The following is an 18,621-nucleotide window of genomic DNA, read 5'->3' on the forward strand; positions in this document are numbered from 1 at the left end:
CTTGGGCAGTCTGCCATTAAATAATTCTGTTTCGGCAAACAAGGCACACCTTTTTCCTTTTTCCTTTTTCCTTTTTCCGCTTTCTTTTCCGCTTCCTTTTCCGCTTCCTTTTCCGTTTCCTTCCCCTTCCTTTCAATTCAAGAGGAATAGGTTGTATTCAGGCAAGTGTCAGAGGGACTTATCTTTAAATTCTCGTTTACTTCATTGCTGTTAGTGAGCAATATGAGATTGCATTCCGCTTGGGCCCTTTTGGACAGAAATTACCCAAACAGGGTTGCAGGTCAGAACGCAGGAATGGTGGCAGAGCCATATAGGAACCTGGTCATTTTTTAAAGTTTTCCTTATAAAGATGCTGTTTGCAAGTAAACATGAAAAAAGCAGGTCCTCACTAGTTTGCTAGTTAAAATTTCAAAATTGAGTTTATCTCCAGTTATTTTCCTTCCAGTAAATGTTTTTTTTTTTCCTTTTTAAGAGGGCTACTTTTACTGTTGTTTTCTTAGCCCAGTGAATATGACGTGGAAAGGGATTCAGTTCATCTGGGATCTGTTCTCAGCTCAGTTATTACCTGGCAGAGTGACCATGCGTAAGTCTTTTTGCTGTCTGTATTCCATCATCTTCCTCTGATAATAAGGAATAATTTTTTTCCTTTGTAAAGCATTGTGAACTCATCCATGAAAAGAGGGTGTGTGATCACCTGCATGAAGAGCATCTCTTTGCTTGTAATTGTAACAAATCTTCTCGTCATCTTTTTCCTTTCTTATTTTTCTTGTGTCAGGTTCTTGCGTGGTGGTTGAATTTTGTCCAGCAGTCTGTTCTTTCGGTTTTGTCCTTTTGTCAGATGTCTACATATTTTGGCTTTTCTATAAGCAGCTTAATCTGACTCTTTTTCAATGGCTAATATCTCCTCTGATTTAAGTATGATAACTTGGAAGGCTGATGTATTTCAAAATCCTGCTTAGCTATTGAAAGCTGGCCTATAATCACAGATTCTTGAAAGAACCAACTGCAGAGGTTCTCCTGATTTTATGGGCATCTTTAGCAAGTAGAGAAATGGGACGTTCGAAGAATTTGCCTGGCTGATAAGGGAGACTGAAGATTGAAAAGCTCCAGAATAATTGTTTCTAAAAGGTAGAACACAGAGAATTTCAAGACATGCTTTATAAAAACATCTTCTTAGGATGCAGAAAAGAGAAGCTATGTCAGTGTTCATGTACACTTGGAAATTTTTTTGGACTAAGGGACAGGGAGAATTCTGGGAGAAATCCATATGGGGAAAGCCGCCTTCTGAAATAGGTGCACCTGCACATGCAGGAGTTATTCCATAGTAGCTGCGTGGGAAGGAAACCTTTGGGGAGTTACTTTTTATGTTCTTTCCTTCCTTTTGTAACACTCTAAAAATTCCTTCAGAGTAAAAACAAAACCAAAAAAACCCGGAGGAAGAATTTTATGGTCTCCATTGCGCTTTTCATTGCTAAGCCCGTTGATTTTCTCCACTTGCTAATACTTTTCAAGTCGTGAACATCCAAGTCGGTTTTGCATGTGCGTCTCCATGTGCACGCCCTTCATTCTTTAGTGGATACGATGACAAACCTTCAGTGATTCAGAGCATGCTCACTAGGTAGTTTACCAATGTTAGCCATACCGGTATTGCTTGTCAGTTTGAAGGAACAGCAATAAACCCTGTTTTCTGTGCCAAAGTGTTCCTGTATGTTATTAAAAGCCAAGTTATGAGTCTCACAAATGAATGAAACCCCAGCAGTTATGTGCCTTGGAGAGAGCAGTTACTCTCATCGAACTTTGAGATCAACACGGCATCGCTAGGATGTGTCTTGGGTTGCTCACTTAATGTAGTTAATCATTGCTTTATCAAACGGTAACCATCTTTTAAAAAGTGATCCTAAAAGTAATGCTATAGGAATGCCAGAGGGAAGTTCCAGTCTGTTTTTTTGTGACTGCTGGGATGGGTTTAACTGGTTAATGAATGCAAACATGGTTTGCTTGCTGTGCCTGGGATTTAAGAGTTCAGGTGACTCCTCTTTCAGCTCCAATAATTTGGCATAAGAAGATAACTCAGAAATGTGTGAATGAAAAAATTCCTGCACGGTTCTGGGCTCCTTTTTTCTTTATTTTCCTGCTGTTTTAGCAGGAACAAGAATGTGAAACCCCCTCTCCTCCAGTTTGAAGTGAGTGTATATAGGCATATGTTTGTGGTAAGTATACATTTATACTCCAAGTATACATTTGTAGTAAAATAATGCCATTTAGCATGCAGTATCCTGTAGTGCCTCACGAAGCTTTCTCCCCATTTCTCGGCAGGCACCCACCAGCAGAATGGGCGTTTTAGTAGCAAACCTTAAGAAAACACTGTGTAAAACTGACACTGAAGTATTTCGGTTATGCTGTCGTCCTGTAGATGAATGAATGAGATTTGTTTCGCAAGGTGTTATGTTCTCGCGTTGCATGTTCCCTCACTAATTCGCACAATACAATCGGCTTCCTAGCCGGTAACTAGTTTTGCCATTGTTACTTATGTGACTGTAATTGCGCTTTGAACTCGGCATGTTAGATCAGTCTGTTAGATTCTCTGATTGTAAATGCTTTCCCAGATGGGAGGGCATTGGGGTAGAGTCTCCTCTATCTGGTAAAACAGGAGCAGGCAGTATGTTGCTCTTGCATTCAGGTGATGCAGGCACAGCCGCAGCCTTCCCTGGTGTGGTAATCAAACGATGGCCTAAGGGGCCTTGATCACTTTGATTTAGCTAATAAAATCTCCCACACAGCATTTAACAACCTAAATCGCTACCTGCATTTTTTCTCCTTTTTGGCATTTAATCCACTTTAACTACTCTTTTCAGGTGTATTTGGTAAGCCAGATTGATCCACGTGGATGGAACAAGGGGTAGATTTTGCCCCGGAACAGGAAATCTGCCCATGGAAAAGTGCAGGCAGGCTGCAAGGGGTTTGTCAGAGACTGGCTGATAGATTTGGGCTGCCTCTGCAGGCCTAAACACGGCCATCATTTACTTTTGGCACTCTGGTGTCTGCTTTCAAATATCTCACCGTAAGGCAGTTTACGGATAGTTTGATAAAGTCTGTCCTGGAGTGGTTTTGTTTAGATAGGGCTTGTTTCCCATATAGCCGCTAAGGTAAAAATGGAAAATTGTTTCCATCCACATGCTCTCAAAGGTGTTACCGGTGCCAGGGCGGGCGTTCGAAGCAGGGCCCTCCGGCTGGCTCGTCCCGTACCGCGCTCGGAGCCGGCCGCTGGCAGCCCCTGGTGACTCCCTCTCCCTCCCTGTCTTGCAGGAGCTGAGCGCTGCTTCCCACCCCGCTCCTCGCCGCGCGGCTCGGAAAGCCCTGAAGAACCCCTTGGAGCGCCTGCACTGCTTCATGCAGTTAAAGTAAGCTTAAGCATCTTGGCAGCTTTCTTGGGTATGCAGGTGATGGTTGAGGTGAGGGGGTTTGGGGGATCAGTTTACCAAGCTGGCCTGCCAATGATGAGAGGGGATGCTGGTATCAAAGTACACGTTAAAAGCAAATTTGGCGGCAAGTTATTTTCCCACAACATGTAATTTCTTTGTGGAGGAAGAAAAAAGAAAAAGACGCAGTTCTCCTACTGAAGAACGCCGCCCCTACAAAGCCCCTCTGAACTACCAGCTTTGCTCACACAGCATCTTGTGTGCCTCAGTTGCTCTTACCCCTTACATCAAGTATACGAGATGGTGCAAAATAACACTTTCAGCTTCAGCTCTTCTTCCCTATTATTTTCAGATACTATTTTCACGTCCCCAGGTTAGGCGGACAGACTGTTCAAAGACTGGCTGAGGGTTTCTTTGGGAGCTGGTGAGGATCAGAGCTCTTGTGTGTCGAGGTCCACAGACGTGTTTGCCCATGGATAACTGCTCCGGACCAGAGTTGTCTCGGGCACACTGGTGCCTGACATCCCTCTGAGCAGTGCGACTCCTGCGTCCGTACGGAGTTGCCGAGGCGTTGAGTCTCCTTGCCTTATTTTCCTGTTACAGCGGCTTGTCAGACTGTGGTGAACCCAATCAGGGAATGAGCTGACCTAAAAATAGCTTTCGTCTGGTTAGCTGCACAGCCCGCAAATGCAAAACAGAGCCATTGGCGGGGGGCTGAGAACTGTTAAGCCGGCGTTGTCATGGGGAGAGATGTCCGTGGACCTGTGGGCCTCGTCATTAATATCTTGTGTAGTTAATGCGGTGCTGTCGGTAGTCATCCTAGCTGTTCTGACTCATGGAGTTACACCCATTCTCTGCAAAAAGACTTGAATTTGCAAAAACTGTTAGCCTTCAGCGAACCGTGAGAGTCTTGCTTGGAAATGGGCACTCGCTGTATTTGAGCTCAGTCAAAAGAGGAAGGAAAACCACCTCAAACTGACTGTTCTCTCCTCCCACTGTGTCTAACCTGTTTACCTTCCGCCGTCTCACATTTTCCATGGTCTTGCCTAAGACGACTGGTGCATTGAAAACAGTATGTTTAACAATATTGGGTCTAAATCATTTGGCATTACTGAGCTCTAGCAACAGCTGGGTGGATTAATCATAAACTGCTGTTACTCTAGAGAGACAAGTATTTATTGTAATCATTTTGATTCCCTTTTGTTTTATGGGTGTGGGCAGAGGAATTATACCTATTTCCAAATCCAAACACCTCCACGAGAAGGAAATTAAGTCTCTGTTTGGCAGAACTGTGAATGAAAGCTACTTTATCGGGAAGGAATTCCTTTGAGGACGTGGCTGGCTGTGAGTTGGTATCTGAGTTCATCCTGAAACTTAGACGCCTGTTAGCTGAATGTACTTGGGCACGTTTAAAGGAGGAATGCTCCACTAGTTGTCATGTACGAAAAACAATTTGGGAAAAGAGAGTGGATCAGCTCTGAGCTGGTCTGACTGCGGATTTATGAGGGAAAAAATCTTGGCACCTTAAATGGATTTGAGCCTATCCATTTGCGGCTTGATTTGGCGTTAGGTTCTCAATTTGATGTTGATTTCTGGAGTGCAGTGAGCTTGGAGTGAGCGGTGCTCAGGAAAGCTCCAGAGCCTTCCTGCGGGTGACTCAGCCGGGGAATAACTGCTTCGTTGCATGGCAGTAACCAAGAAATCTCCAGAGCCCTGGTGCAGGCAAGGAGATGGTCTCACCTGACCTCCCGCCTGGGTAAGAGCATCTCTATCGCGTCTGATTTCTGGATGTGCCTCCACCTCTGAAGCTGCAAAAAGCTAAACTTGACTCTCGGAGCAGCAGTCGTTATTTTTCATACCCTTTCCTCTTTTTGCCTGCTGGTCTAGTATTTCCATAATTGTGCTTATAATGATGATCTTTTCATTCATGCAATGGTAACTGCTTAATGAAGTTTGAGTTAATGAACTCTGTAACATTTAAAATAGCTGCATAACTTGAAAAAGCAAATCGGTAATAAAGGGACGTATTTCCACTGCCCAAATTTAATCCTGCGTTATAACCTAATTGCACATAGTTGTCTGGTTTACGAACAGCTGCAAAGTGTGGCCTCTCAGTTCTGCATAGCTGCTTGTCCGTGATCTTGGGTAATAAATGATTTACTGGGGAGGCTGGAACCTGTGGGCACTTAACCCATTCAGTTCCTGAGGGATCGGTCTGAAAGACCATTTTGTAAAGGTAGTTGACAGAAATGATTTCAGGGGTTCGGTAGGATGTCTCTTTGCAAAGCTTGCTTTGTTGGTTGTGGGCTACATAAAGAAAAGCTCCAACCCAGAAATTGGGGTAGTGGAACTGGGTAGAAACTGTGCTTATTTGGATTTTAATATCTGATTTGATGCATTATTAAGAAAAAAATTGAACTTTCTTTCATACTGTTTTCTATTGTCCATTTTATTTGGAGATGTGGTTCTCTCTGTTGCTGGTGGTTTCACTCCGTGCGGTGCATTCCCTGGATGCGGAGCATAATACCGTGTCCTAGGAACAGAGCTGGAACTCCACATTTTTCTCTCTGGTGACTCACTGCCAAATGACTCTGTTAGTGCAGCACTTGCTGGAAATGGGGGGAATAATGACATTTTTGAGACCGTCATGCCTCAGAAGGGGTGCTCCATGAACATGAGCATATTTTGTGACTGCCTAAATGAGGTATATTTTGGAGTATCTTTTCCTGTAGTTGTCCTGCGAAGTGAAAGAAAAGGCATACTGAACAAGAAACAGTTCTCAATTTTGCAGGGACAGATGCCTTCGTGCTGTACAATAGGAAGTGGAGTTCGCATTGGATCTCAAGTAGGAAAGCGAAAGTTTCTGCTTAAGGCTTCCTCTTCTGGCAGAAAGTCCCAACCATACTTTCCCTGATTATGTGCTCCATCTTTCAGGCCTAAGCAATCACCTGCGGAGCTGGAAAGTGGGAGCATTTGCAAAAGGGAGCCTAAAGGGAAAAGTGAGTCTCATGTGCTCTTTGAAGAGGAAAAGTGCATAAAAATGGTGGGTAGTGAAGTTCTTCTGTGACCAAAATGAGAGTGGAGGCATCTCTTGGATCTTGGTCTTGATGCCAGTTTTTCCAACTCTGCGTGTGGCTTTAGCAGTTAAGGTTGATGCATGTGCTCATTAAAATATGCATCGGATAACTACCTAGTTTGCACGTACTGGGAAATATTTAATAATATTTGTCAGCATAAATATGTGCATGCTGCTTTGGGCCTCATGAATCGCTTTCTACTGCAGGCCTGCATTTTGGGGAGTGCAATACAATGGCTGTGGCTGTTCTCTGGTGGAGCACAGAGAGAAAGGGTTTCTTTTTATAGCTCATTTTTGGAGCTTTGGGTTTTTTTCTCATTTGCTGTGAACCATACAGAGTAGTAAAACCATTTTTGCTGAATGCACTTTAAAACAGCACCCCACTGCAAGTCAGGAGAGGAGTGGGGTGGAGAACGTGTTAGATTCAAGCCAGGTATTATAGTCCGAGTTGCTGGAATCAGTACCTGAAAGAACATTTGCTCTCTCACTGCGTGTGTAAGACTTTGCAGGCCCCTCGGTGTTAGTGACAGCTATCCATGGTCTTTGTCCTTTTTTACACTTGGGGCAAAATACTCCTCAAGTCCTCTTCCCTTCCTGCCGTTTCCCTCTGATTCTGTGCATTCAGAGCCTATATATATATATGCACATATAATGCATCTCAGTTTTCAAAAGTAGCTAGCAACTTTCTTGAGGCTTCTGTTGCTGACTGCCTGCACTTTGGGATGAACCCCATTTCTGCAGAAAGGTTTTGTTATACTTGTCCTTTGAAAATCGGGGCTTTTCAAGAAGTTTCTCGTTAAGCACCCGAAGCTGATAATTGCTCTTACAAATGTAAGGTGGGTATCTTCGAGGACTTCCCTAGAATCTGCTGCCAAAATGCATATTCTAACTGCAAAGTGTATGGAAGGGTATAAACTGCATTTTACTCGTTTGAAGAGGCATCTAGAATGTCTGCTGAGGCTTTCTGGAAGTTAATATTTGAGCCTGAGATTAATGTCTTATGCATACGTGAAACAGCTGCCTCAGAACCTGTTGGAGGACTTAATTTGAGTATAAACATATGTGCGCTTTTGCGTACATGCTGCACTTTAATTCAAGTCGACTGTTAGTTCTTAACTTTATTAGGATGTAGCTACTTGAACTGAAGACGTGGCCTGCGATTTTTATTTCATTAAAACAGCATGATAGCTACTTCTGAAATGTTGTTTGGCTTTTACAAATTAGCATCTTAAATGCTGTTTGCTGTTAGTAATATTTTAAAGCAAAAATTGGCAAATGAGGGCAGGGTCATATCTTACTGCAGGGGAATTGGTTGATAGTACATATGAGTTTTACAATGTAAAATTGATCCTACTGTGCTGGTGACTCTTGCACATTTACAAAAGGCTGGTCTTTATGCTGCACAAATAGATTCCGGACACAGGAAAGAGGCTTATGAGAAGAGGATGAGATCAGTCTGTATAATTAGAGCTGGCTAATAATCCTTTTACTCTCTTTGGCTTCAACTTTTACAGTATCTTTATTTGATATTGGGCATGTGGACTGTAGAGTGATAACTGCTATGATTTGAGGTTTGTTTTTTAACATATATAAAAGGTGATCTGTTTCTAGGATTTGGGTAGGAATTAATCCATTAAATGATCTCTGACAATTTTGAGATTGGAATGTTACAAAAGAAGAAATTTAGTCATGAGACTGAGGGTGTTTGGCTAGATGGTCACCCTTTGAACAAGAAGGTGACAGAACCAGGTAAGGGAGTTTGTATAGCACTGAAAAGGTTTAGGCTGCGGGTTTTTTGAATGGGTGTCTATATATACATATAATTTCATTTTATGTTGAGTTTCAGCACTTTGAGGAAGATAACTGGAAAATTTAGGGAATGGAAGTCAAATCACTTGGAAGCTGGTTGGAGCATGGGTAACCCGAAACCAGCTGGTTCCCAGCAGTCGCGCCGCGACGGGGGCTCGTATGAGCAGTCCCAGGGAGCTAGACCGAGTTTCGGTCTATTAACAAAGCTCTTTCAGTTCCTGCTACCAGGAAGCTGAACTGCATTAAGCAAAGTAAGTTAATCTATATCCAGAGCATTTTATTAAATCATCAGTCAATTAAATCAGTGACGCTCTGTTAGCCTTGATTCCGGATAGGCTCCCTGCCCTGCTGGTGTGGTGTAACAAGCCAGTTAGCAAGCTGTTGCTGTAGCAACTCCTCAACTTCTGCCTGTTGCGCTATCGCATGTGAAGGACACAGGACCGAGGTTTCCAACAATGTTCAAAAAAGAAAGGATTTTAGGTCATTTTTGAAGTTAACTTTTTTTTTTTCTCCAATCTTTTGCCAGGGGAGAAGGTTGTCGAAATTCATTTCTTTTTCTTACCATTAAAGCAATGTGCGTGTGTCTGATTTTCCAGAAGGGTAACTTGCTGGGTTTTCCCTGGCCCTTTGGAGGCAAGTGCTGGTAGAGCTGAGCCCATGCAGAACACATTTAAACCTCCTTTCCATCAGCTGCAGCCAAGAGAAACTCTGTGGTGTTTGTAATTGAATGGCAGCATATGGTTTTGTTTGCAGACAGGACGCAGCTGGGAGGCAAGCATCACCTGTGGCAATGCTGCGTGAGGGATTTGGGTTTTCTTTTTTTTGAGCAATCAGTTTAGTGACAAAACATCGACTTCAGCAAATTACCTAAATTCAGATGATTATGCCCAACTATCTGGGATTTTTTGAGTTCTAAGCTCAGCTGTGATAGTGTGCACAGTGCTGCAACCTGCAGATACCTTGTTTGCTGCCATGCTTTTGCAGTGTGGTTTCTCATTTCCTCACCTCCCTCTCATCTCCATGGTTGATGGCTTTTGCTGGTGGTGTCACTGTCCTATGTGTTTGCAAAATAAACTTTGAATGGGTTGCTCTTCCGAATTCCTTCATCCTCACAATTTCTGACCAGATATGCAAAATTATGCATCAGTTTTGCTATGGGGAAAGTCCTACGCAGTTAGTTGTATGATGTCTGGAAGCATATATGTTGATCTTCTGTCTTGAAGTTTATTCTAGTTACTATAACTACAGCTGTTCTATTTATACAAGTTCCTCCATGCATGTAGTTGAAGAACTGGATTATTGGCTTATTTCTTCTGCCTAAATTGAATGGATATAGGTTTTGCTCTGATTTTTTTTTTTTTTAAAGTCTCCTTTCACATGGATTTCAAGGAGAGGGCATTAATACATAGATTAGAAAGCTTGTTCATAATGTGAAAGATGATTTCTGGTGTTTATTCAATACGAATGAAACTTTCAGGACAAAGTGTTTGAACAAAACTGTTCATTGTCTTGATCTTTCACCCAACACTGTAGAGCAGGAGTAAATTATTGCCGATCTGAACTCTGTAGAAAGATAACCAGGAATAAAACCAAACAAGAAAATATAAGTAATATAAACAAATTCCATGTCACTATTTCTTTCCATTTTCAGACTTTTTGCTACAAGTAACAAAAAAAAAAATCAAAACCTCAAACCAAAACAAGAAGGGCCTTGTTTCAAATAGCAATTGGTTTACAATGAAAAAAACAGGAGACTGGTGATGAGGAACACAACCCAGTAATGTCATATACCACTCTCAAAAAAGGGGAATGTTCCAGTTTAGTAATTCCCTTGACACTAAGGGCTATTTGGGAAAACAATAAATTTATAAAAGAAGTTGCTATTTTAGCTCTCCTTGCATGAAATTCAAGGATCCAGAAGGAATTAATCTACATATTGCCAGTTTGTCTTTTCTTTGGTACCTACACTCTTATTGTTTTCTCCTATCATTGTTTATCTTCTGTAGTCTAGAACATGAACACTTTAGGGCCTGAAACAAATCCTCCCGACATTTCTAAAGCACTTCATAAATTAACATTTTATAAAAGCATAGTGTGTGGAAGTGCCCTTCAAGACACTGCTCTGCTGAATGAGAAATTGTTTTTGGAAGCTTGATTTTATTTTTGTAATGTGGCAATGTAAAATGAAATCATGCAACCTAGTTGAATTGGGTGGAAGCGTGCTCCTGCTTGATAGATTTCTGAATACATCTAAGGATGCAGGCAGACATCCAGTGCCCATTTCTTTCAATGAAAGGGCTGCCAGTGATGTCAGCAAATACTGACTGGATCCAAATGGATTCAGATATATGTTCAATTTAATCCCTGGATTTGTTTAAACTCTTTTAAGGCTTATGGGTTGTTTGTGTAAAGAATGAGAATTTGAGGACTCATAAGGCATGTTAAAGAAGGCTAACCTACCAGGTGTATACCTATCGGTACTGTTACGAAGTGAAAGAAAGTCTGGGTTTGGCTCACTCTCTGATGGGTAGTCTGTATACGTAGGGCTTCTCTAATTCCGATGGGATAGAAGTGGTTTGTGCTGCCTGGCAGTGTTACTCCAGTCTTGCAGTCGCAAAGTTTAGCCCCTCTAAGGCTGATCCAGCAGTCTCCCTCACGCCAGCACTGTTACAGACTGGCTTTATGTGAAGTCAATTCTGTTACAATTTGGAAAAAAAAATCCTTTGACTTTAAGCCTTGTGGTGTTGTGATGTTGTGCTCCTTATCACTGAAAAGTCCTCCTACTTTCTCTGCATTTCTGCTTATCTGTTCAAACGCTTTCCATGAGATCTGTACCTCCATCAGATGCCTTGTGTGTTTTTTGGCTGTCCTTTCCTGACCACAAGCACAAGCTCCGTATGGCTAAGCCTGCGTTTGGTGCAGCTGGGCGTGCATGGTTAAAGCTTTGCAAATACAGATCACTGTTTCTGAAATCAAATGCTAGAATAAAAAAGTATTGAGATTCAGGTAAGACTCAGCAAAGCTTAAACTTGAGCTATATCTAAAACTGAAGCTTGTCTATAAAAGCTTAAAACTGAACTTGAAAAGCTGAAAAACTTGGAAACTTAAAACTGAGGTATATCTAGCCATGTGCATAGCGCATAAGGCCTGGGCGAGGGAGAGGGTAGGTATGCTTTCACAGGCGCACCCGCTGCTTTAAATGCCTCTGGTCCTCCCACTTCTTGCAGCTCTGGTAGGCTCTTGGAGGTGAGAGTGGTCGTTCTTGTTTCTGCCTGTCCTGTAGCTCTCCTTTTCTACGAAAAAAACAACCGGTCTCTGAAGAGACTACTTTGAGGGTAAGATCTTGAGACCTTGTATACCACACGGCTTCGTGGATCCAAGCGGTGGTTAGTGGCTGCTGTGAAAGTGTTAGTGGATGCAGAAGCTGGCTGATGAACCAGCCATTCACGTAAAGTTTACTGTCTGAAGGAGTAAGTCTGAATGAGGCACGGCTGGAAACTCTACAAGCCATTTTGGCAGCTCTTAGCTACATCCCGTATGAAGACCTTTATCATCATTGCCCATCGTGCATGGGCTGGGTTGATCTGGAAGGCCATTGGCCTCATGTTCAGATTCGTCCTTAAGATATGCTTTGTCTGGGATGCCTATAAGAAGTAAGCCAACTAATTAAGGTTAAATTAAATGGTAGCTGGGAATAGTGGATGGAGTGGATTTATTACTTAGACGTGTTTGTATCCTTGTTTGTAAACTCTTCAGGGCAGAAGCTTTGTTTGCATAGACATTTTTGCAGCATGTAACCAATGGAGCCCTAATCCTGGCTGAGGGTTTGGGAACCACAGCAAAGCAAATAAAATATATTTTTTTTCCTGTCAGATGTTACTATATCCAAAGAAATCAAGCACAGTTGTTTGTCCCCTTCCATGAAATTTTGTGTAAAATAACACTCAGGTTCTCTAGAAGAGACTTTAATAACACTCACTGTGTTAATTCTTTAATGCTTGAGAGAGCAGAAAGCTATTCTGTTGTGCGAAGGCTTCAGATAGTTTCCAATTTTACTGACCTATGCAGATCTTCATAATGTCTAAAAACACTGTTACTTTTAAGAGCTTGAACATGGACTGTTTTTTCATGTCCTATTTTCAAATTTGCAAAGACAAGGAATTTCAGTGTGTTATCTTAAGGGGGGAAAAGAAAAACTAATAGAATTCCAGAGACATTGTAAGGTAAGTGTCTGGATTGCTGTAAAGCATGTGATAAACCTCCCAGGCATTGAAATTCAAAAGATTCAGCTATTTGCAAGAAATAATTTGAATATTTTAGTTCGGGCAACTGCTGCTGAAAAGAAGAACTGTACAGCTGGAGACTTCCAAATATGCCTATAGGTATTTGTTACACGTAGGAAAAAAGTATGAATTTGTGTCAGCTGAATTCATTTTGTTCACTTTCTGTAAATGTTCCAACAAATGGATTTACAGAGAAGACCATCCTTCCTTTTGTTAACATTAGAGATCCTCGCTTACATTTGCAGTGCAAAACGGTAGACTTGGAGGACCTGCAGTGGCTGTTAAACCGGCTGGCACAGATGACACTGTAACAAGATTGTTTGTCCAGAATGTTTTGCTCTCCAGAATTTATTCAATCTGTAAAACAAAAATCATGCCGTACGTGACAGGTACACAATGGAAGTCTGTTTTCTCCAGTTAGTTTTTAATAAGACAATCTTATGGTATTTAGCTGAGTAGATGTCAAGTGGTGCCGGAGATGTATATGGAATGGTGTTGATAAAATACTTTGCTCACAGCAATTTGAACTATGCCCGCTGGTGCACCCACATAGTGTGCAGCTATGTTCTTGTCCTGAAACTTGCAACATTAGAAGACTGCAGCATTTTTGTTTCTATTTAATTTCCCTACTCAGTGCAATACTGTTGGTAGAAGTGACTTGGCCTTTTGTTTCCAGTACTTAAACTCTCTTTCCCTGCTTCTTTCCTTTCAAGTCTCCCATGGATTCAGAGGGGAGGGGGAAGGGAGGTGGTTATATGCTGAAAAAGGCATTTTTGGTGAATATAGAATCTCTGTGAATGCAGTGCCTTTGCAGTGAATACAGAATCTCCACCCAAATCAGTTTTGCAGTTTTTAGCACTGATAAAAGCTTATTTGTGATGAGGGTCGAAGCTGATCCTGCTGCTGACCTTAAGCAGCGCACGCTTGACCTCGCCTGGGTTAGCCCGCGTGAGATGTCGTGCGTGTTAAGCCAATCTGTTCTGTGTGATTTTTTTATTAAAAGTTTAATTCTTTTGTGGGGTGATGGGAAGATAAGTGCCAGACTCTCACTCAGTAAGGTTGTTTGGAGGAAGAGAAGATAGGGCTGCTCGTTTGCTGGAGTGAGCTGGTCTTTGGGAGGAGAAGGTGCTACTTCCACCATGGTAGGTAGGAAAGCAGAGGAATGTGCTCCTGAAAAGAAGAACTGTACATCTGGAGACCTCCAAATATGCCCATAGATATTTGTACCCGTAGGAAAAAAGTGAGAATTTGTGTCAGCTGAATTCATTTCTTGGCTGCCCAGCATGGCCGGGCTGTGAAGGGCCGCTAGGTGAGCCATGGGACTGTGTCCACGCGGTCCGGTGAGGGAGGCTGGAGACTGATCCGGAGCAGACCCGTCCCGGACGCCCCCGACATTAACAGCCTGCTCACAGAGCAGAGCCAGTCTGATGGCAACCTGAGGGTACCTATGGGTTGGCTTCTTGGCTGGACGGAAGCCGGGCCGGGTTGCTAGGAGCCGTCTCCATGACAGCAGCACTCTGAGGGAGCGCACCGCCAGGAGCGGTGGCCATCGCGCACCGTCTCTCCTGGCAGCTGCGGTGCGGCGGAGCCGCCTCTCGCTCTGACATGGGCAACTGCTTGTCTGAGCTCGGCGCTGCGGATTCGCGGCCTTTCTCAGGAGCCCGCCTTCAGACCAACTTCGTTGCCTGCTCCTTCCAATGCCGTGACAAATCGCGTCTGCGGAGGAAACTGAGCTTCCAGGTTGGCTGTGACTGGCATTGCTGTCTTGTTTTGGTCTTGGTGAGTGGGCTTTTAGATTAAATACGTGCCACAGTTGTCTCTTTTAGAATACGTCAGTGTGTTCTCTGCAGGGTACATGTGTGCCCTGCGTGCATAAAATCAGCTTCTCTGTTAGGTTTTTGGGTTTTTTTTCCCCTAGAATTCAGGTGTGGAGCTCTTACATATACTCTTTGCCTTCTCTGCCTTGTCTGTGAAGACACAGAAGGTAGAATAGATGTGATTTTTCTCTCTTTCTTTGCAACCTAAACCCCAGGAAGCTGAAGACCTCAAAACAAGCATGGAGATGGGATCTGTATTTGTGTGTTCTTGTTAGTTTGGCCTCCAAAGCAGTTCACATACTATCCAGATCCTGGTCTTGCAGTACAAGGGCTGGGTAGTCCCTCCACGATCTGCATTATCTGAGAGAGCAGGTCTTGTACTACCAGTCCAAACATCTAGAATTTCTTTTCTGGGGCTCAGATGCTGAGCAGGAATTGACCTGAAGGATGTACTTCTCTCTTTAATCCTGATGTGGGAGATGCAATGGTTTAGAAATTTTTTAGCTTTCAATATCAAAGAGCCTTGGTTTTGGGGGGGGGGTTGTTTTTTTTTGTTTGTTTGTTTTTAAACACTCAAAGTAGTCCAGCTTGTTCACTGATTATATTAGAGTCATTATGAGTCTAGGTTTGATAACGACCGGTGTGGTCTTGCTTTTGTTTTCACTTCCCTTACTGTATTGAAAATTTTCAGAGGCTGCCATCTGCCTACCTGCTGGTTGGAGAAAATTATTGGTCTAGAAACCTGAATTCATCTTTTGTTGACCCAAAGTACTCATTCAGACTTATTTGTCACTCAGTTTTTATCGTACTTTTTTGCCAAAGGGCTTTCTAACAAGACAGAATAGAATATCTTCCAAACTTGCCTTTTTCCTTGCAAACAGGAGAGAACAGAGTTACCCAACGCAGTTTTAAACACCATCCCCTCCTTTCCTGTTCTGCACACCCCCAAAAGGTCATCTCCTCTTTCCCGTTTCTCTCTCTACTCAGCTGCTATCAGGCACCTGCTGGAAAGGTGATAGATTAGTACAAAATTGTCTGCATTTCTTCTGAGTGGTGGAGATCAGAGGATGCAATCTCACATTAATACTTGAATCACAGAAACCAAATGCTCAGTTGATGGGGTACCTGCTGCTATTTTGCATGGAGCTTTGCTACCTTCAGTGCAGCTGTCTGCTTAAGCTTGACTATGTGGGAAAGCTTCTTCTGCTGGTTTACACCACTGCTCTTAAGAGGAAGAATTATCGCTCAAATTGTCTACTCCATAAAAAGGTCTGCTAAAAAACTTCCTCAAAGGAGATTGGATGGTGATTGGGACTTAGAGCTAAAATGGCTGGAGTGTGTGTGCACGATATGTAATGAAACTTCTCACTTCAGATAAGCCTGACAGAGTAGACCTTGGGATGGAGCACATGAACCGTGGTTCCTCCCTTTTTATAAAGGTGGGATCAGTGCTAGTGACAGATGCTAGTACGGCAGCTTGCAGAAGAGCCTCTAAAGAGGGAGGGGATTCACAGCTGATCGGTGCATGGTATTGCAACCTGAGTGTCCAAGACAACAGGATATATTTTGGTGTCAGACAGGTCCCGTCATGGCTTTGCTGAAAAAGAGTAGGCTAAAGCATCTATGAAACAATCAAAAAGAAAGGAAAGAAAAGGTCTAGCTTAGATACCTGAGTCCTTCTGTCAACACCTCTCCTGCATTGCAGACCTACACCGGTGGGGAATAAATTGGAACACACTAAATTCTGCTTTTTGCTTTTTTTTTTTTCTTTTTCTTTTTGCAGGCGTCCTGGCATTAGGCGCATGCCCCAGGCTTGCATTCAGGGTTTTCCTGATTATTTCATAAGGCTTTGGGTTGGATTTTTTGGAAGCGTTGACTGGATGACTGGGTAGAGCAAACAAACTGGAGCAGGACGGATGAGGTAGTGGTGAGAATACTGTATTTAGCGTGATAAGCTGGCTGATACCCTATGGATTTGTCTAAGCAAAGCAAACAGCTGTGAAATCTAGGTGTGACCTTGCTGAGTATGTGTGTTTGGTACTTTAGTGTTTTGAGTAAATGTAGATGTAATTCAGTCTCAGATCACAGAAGCTAGTTTTGAAATGACAAGAGTGACAATAAAACACCTGTGAACCTGAATAGGAAAGAGGTAAAGATGTTAATTAATGAAGGGAGGAGAAATATATTTTAGTGCATTAGGATAACTTCCTTTCCTCTGAGCAAAGTTCTGAGAAACTGAAATAGCTGATGAAAATTCAATAAAACCAATTATTTGGGAATGGAGAGAAACTTGAAGAGTAGAATATATTTATTACCTGTGGTGTCCTGGACAAATACAAACCTGTCATGTTCTGTTTTCCTGATTTTTTTTTCATTTGACATCCTTTAACTTGCACTTGTCTTTACAGAAGGACAGTTGTAATATTGCTAGTGTAGAGTGATGACTGAATTGTAGGGAAAAGAAGTAATTCCAATAGCACATATAAATACAAAATTGTAGGTTGTCTTTGAAGGTGTATAATGTAGTATCTTTTATCAGCAAAAGGAAAAGTTCTTCTTGTACTTGTCAAGACTTGAAAAGAAATGGTGAAAAAATAATGTTTAAGCATTCTTATCCAAGACAGCTGTTTTGCTTCTATGCTGCAATATTAATTTTATCATATCACCCAAATACTACCAAGTTGCTGAGTCAGATTTCGGGACTTAATTCTGCTTCAGGAGGGAATTGGTCCATTGGAATGAGACTTCTTTTGTAAAAATACAGATGTGAGGTGGGCTTAAACTTTTTTTTTTTTTTTTTTTTTTAATTCTGGTTTACTCTGATCTTTGTAAGATATAGCAAAAGCTCCCAGCTAGATAACATTTTGGTTCCCCTGTTCAAGATGCCCAGGTTCAGAATGGGAGAGGGAGGCTCAAGTACCTTATAATGGAGATTGGCAGGGCTTGTGGTTTTTTTCCTCTTTTTTGAGAGGTCGGTAGACCCAGAATAGCAGGATCTTGTTGGTCACAAGTGAGGACTGATTGCAGAGATGTATTGGGGACCTCACCTGCCCAAGTGATAGCTAGTGCTATTAGTCCCCTTCTTTCACAAGCAAGTGATTTTTTTTTTTAAGAGCTGAAAAGGAAGAGAAAGCTATTTTGAGGCATTCTTGCTGTTGGAAGCAGAATTTTGAGGTTGAAAATAGGTATGAGTTTGATTTAGAAACTATAGCAAAGTGTTCATCCATCCACTGGCTGCCTTTTAAGAGCTTTTGTGGAGGTGCTGTGTTTTGATGAGCAAGCTTGGTAGGTAGCTCAGACATCTTAAAGTAACCAGTACAAAAATGCTTCTTTGTATAAAATAAAGGGAACATGTGCAGGAGAAAGAATAGCTGGAATCAGCTAAGAAAACTTAGGCTGTGGTTTAATTTCTGTCTCACTAAAGGCAAACTGTGGGGTTTGGAAGGGAACAAAGTATGCATAAGATCCTGTGTTTTTGTGTGAAAAGCAGAGTGGTATTTCATCTCCTTTTAAAAGGAGTTTGAAGTACTTGCAGAGAATTGCCAGTACTGCAGACATGAGCAACAACAAAAATTCCATTTTTAATTGTTTTGCATTCCTTCATCTTAGGATCTTGGACTTCTATACACACATTAAATGAGAACTTATAACTTTCATTTAGGAAAATGGAGAAATTAACACAAGTGAAATACTGATTCAATTGATTCAAAGCTCAATACAGATAACTTTCCTCAGGTAATATATAAAAATTCCAGGGTAGACCTGAAAGTAGAAAGTTTCTTGGCTAAATCACCTTGATAGGATGAGTAATGGTAGTTTTTGACTGTGCAAAATGCTTCAGCAGAATTGTGAACATTACCTACTCTGAAGGTTTTTCCCTCAGTTTTGCAAGGAATGTTTTTAATACTTCGATTTTATATGATTTTGAAATGTTTCTTAAACTAACTAGTGAAAAAAGTCACCAAATTTATTTGGGAGAATAGCATTTGCCAGATTAATAGATTTCTGTCCATTTACCATTTCATCCCCAAATGACTGCCAATGTTAATTGTTACTGAAGGGAGGGAGAACTTCCATAAAAAAAAATACAGCTTCTGGGCTTAAGAAAGGACATTAATGATAAAGAGTGGTCAGACAGTAATTCTAGTGAGATTCCCATTAAGACCATCTTCTACAACACTTGAGAGACCTAAAAATCTTTACAGACATTTTTTTTG

General features: G+C 41.9%; 1 protein-coding gene across 3 annotated transcripts in view; it reads left to right on the forward strand.

Annotated features, from left to right (window-relative positions):
* Positions 1-18,621, forward strand: part of AKAP13 (A-kinase anchoring protein 13) — a 236,478-nt gene that overhangs the window by 51,371 nt on the left and 166,486 nt on the right. For 2 of the 3 annotated variants that reach the window (XM_067305657.1, XM_067305660.1), the window contains exon 2: positions 3,307-3,401. The exons of the other annotated variant lie outside the window; for it this stretch is intronic. The gene's annotated coding sequence lies outside the window, so the exon portion shown is untranslated. The remainder of the gene's footprint in view (positions 1-3,306; positions 3,402-18,621) is intronic. 3 annotated transcript variants of the gene reach the window in all.

Source organism: Apteryx mantelli, chromosome 15, assembly GCF_036417845.1.
Source record: "Apteryx mantelli isolate bAptMan1 chromosome 15, bAptMan1.hap1, whole genome shotgun sequence".
In the NCBI taxonomy this organism is placed as follows: domain Eukaryota; kingdom Metazoa; phylum Chordata; class Aves; order Apterygiformes; family Apterygidae; genus Apteryx; species Apteryx mantelli.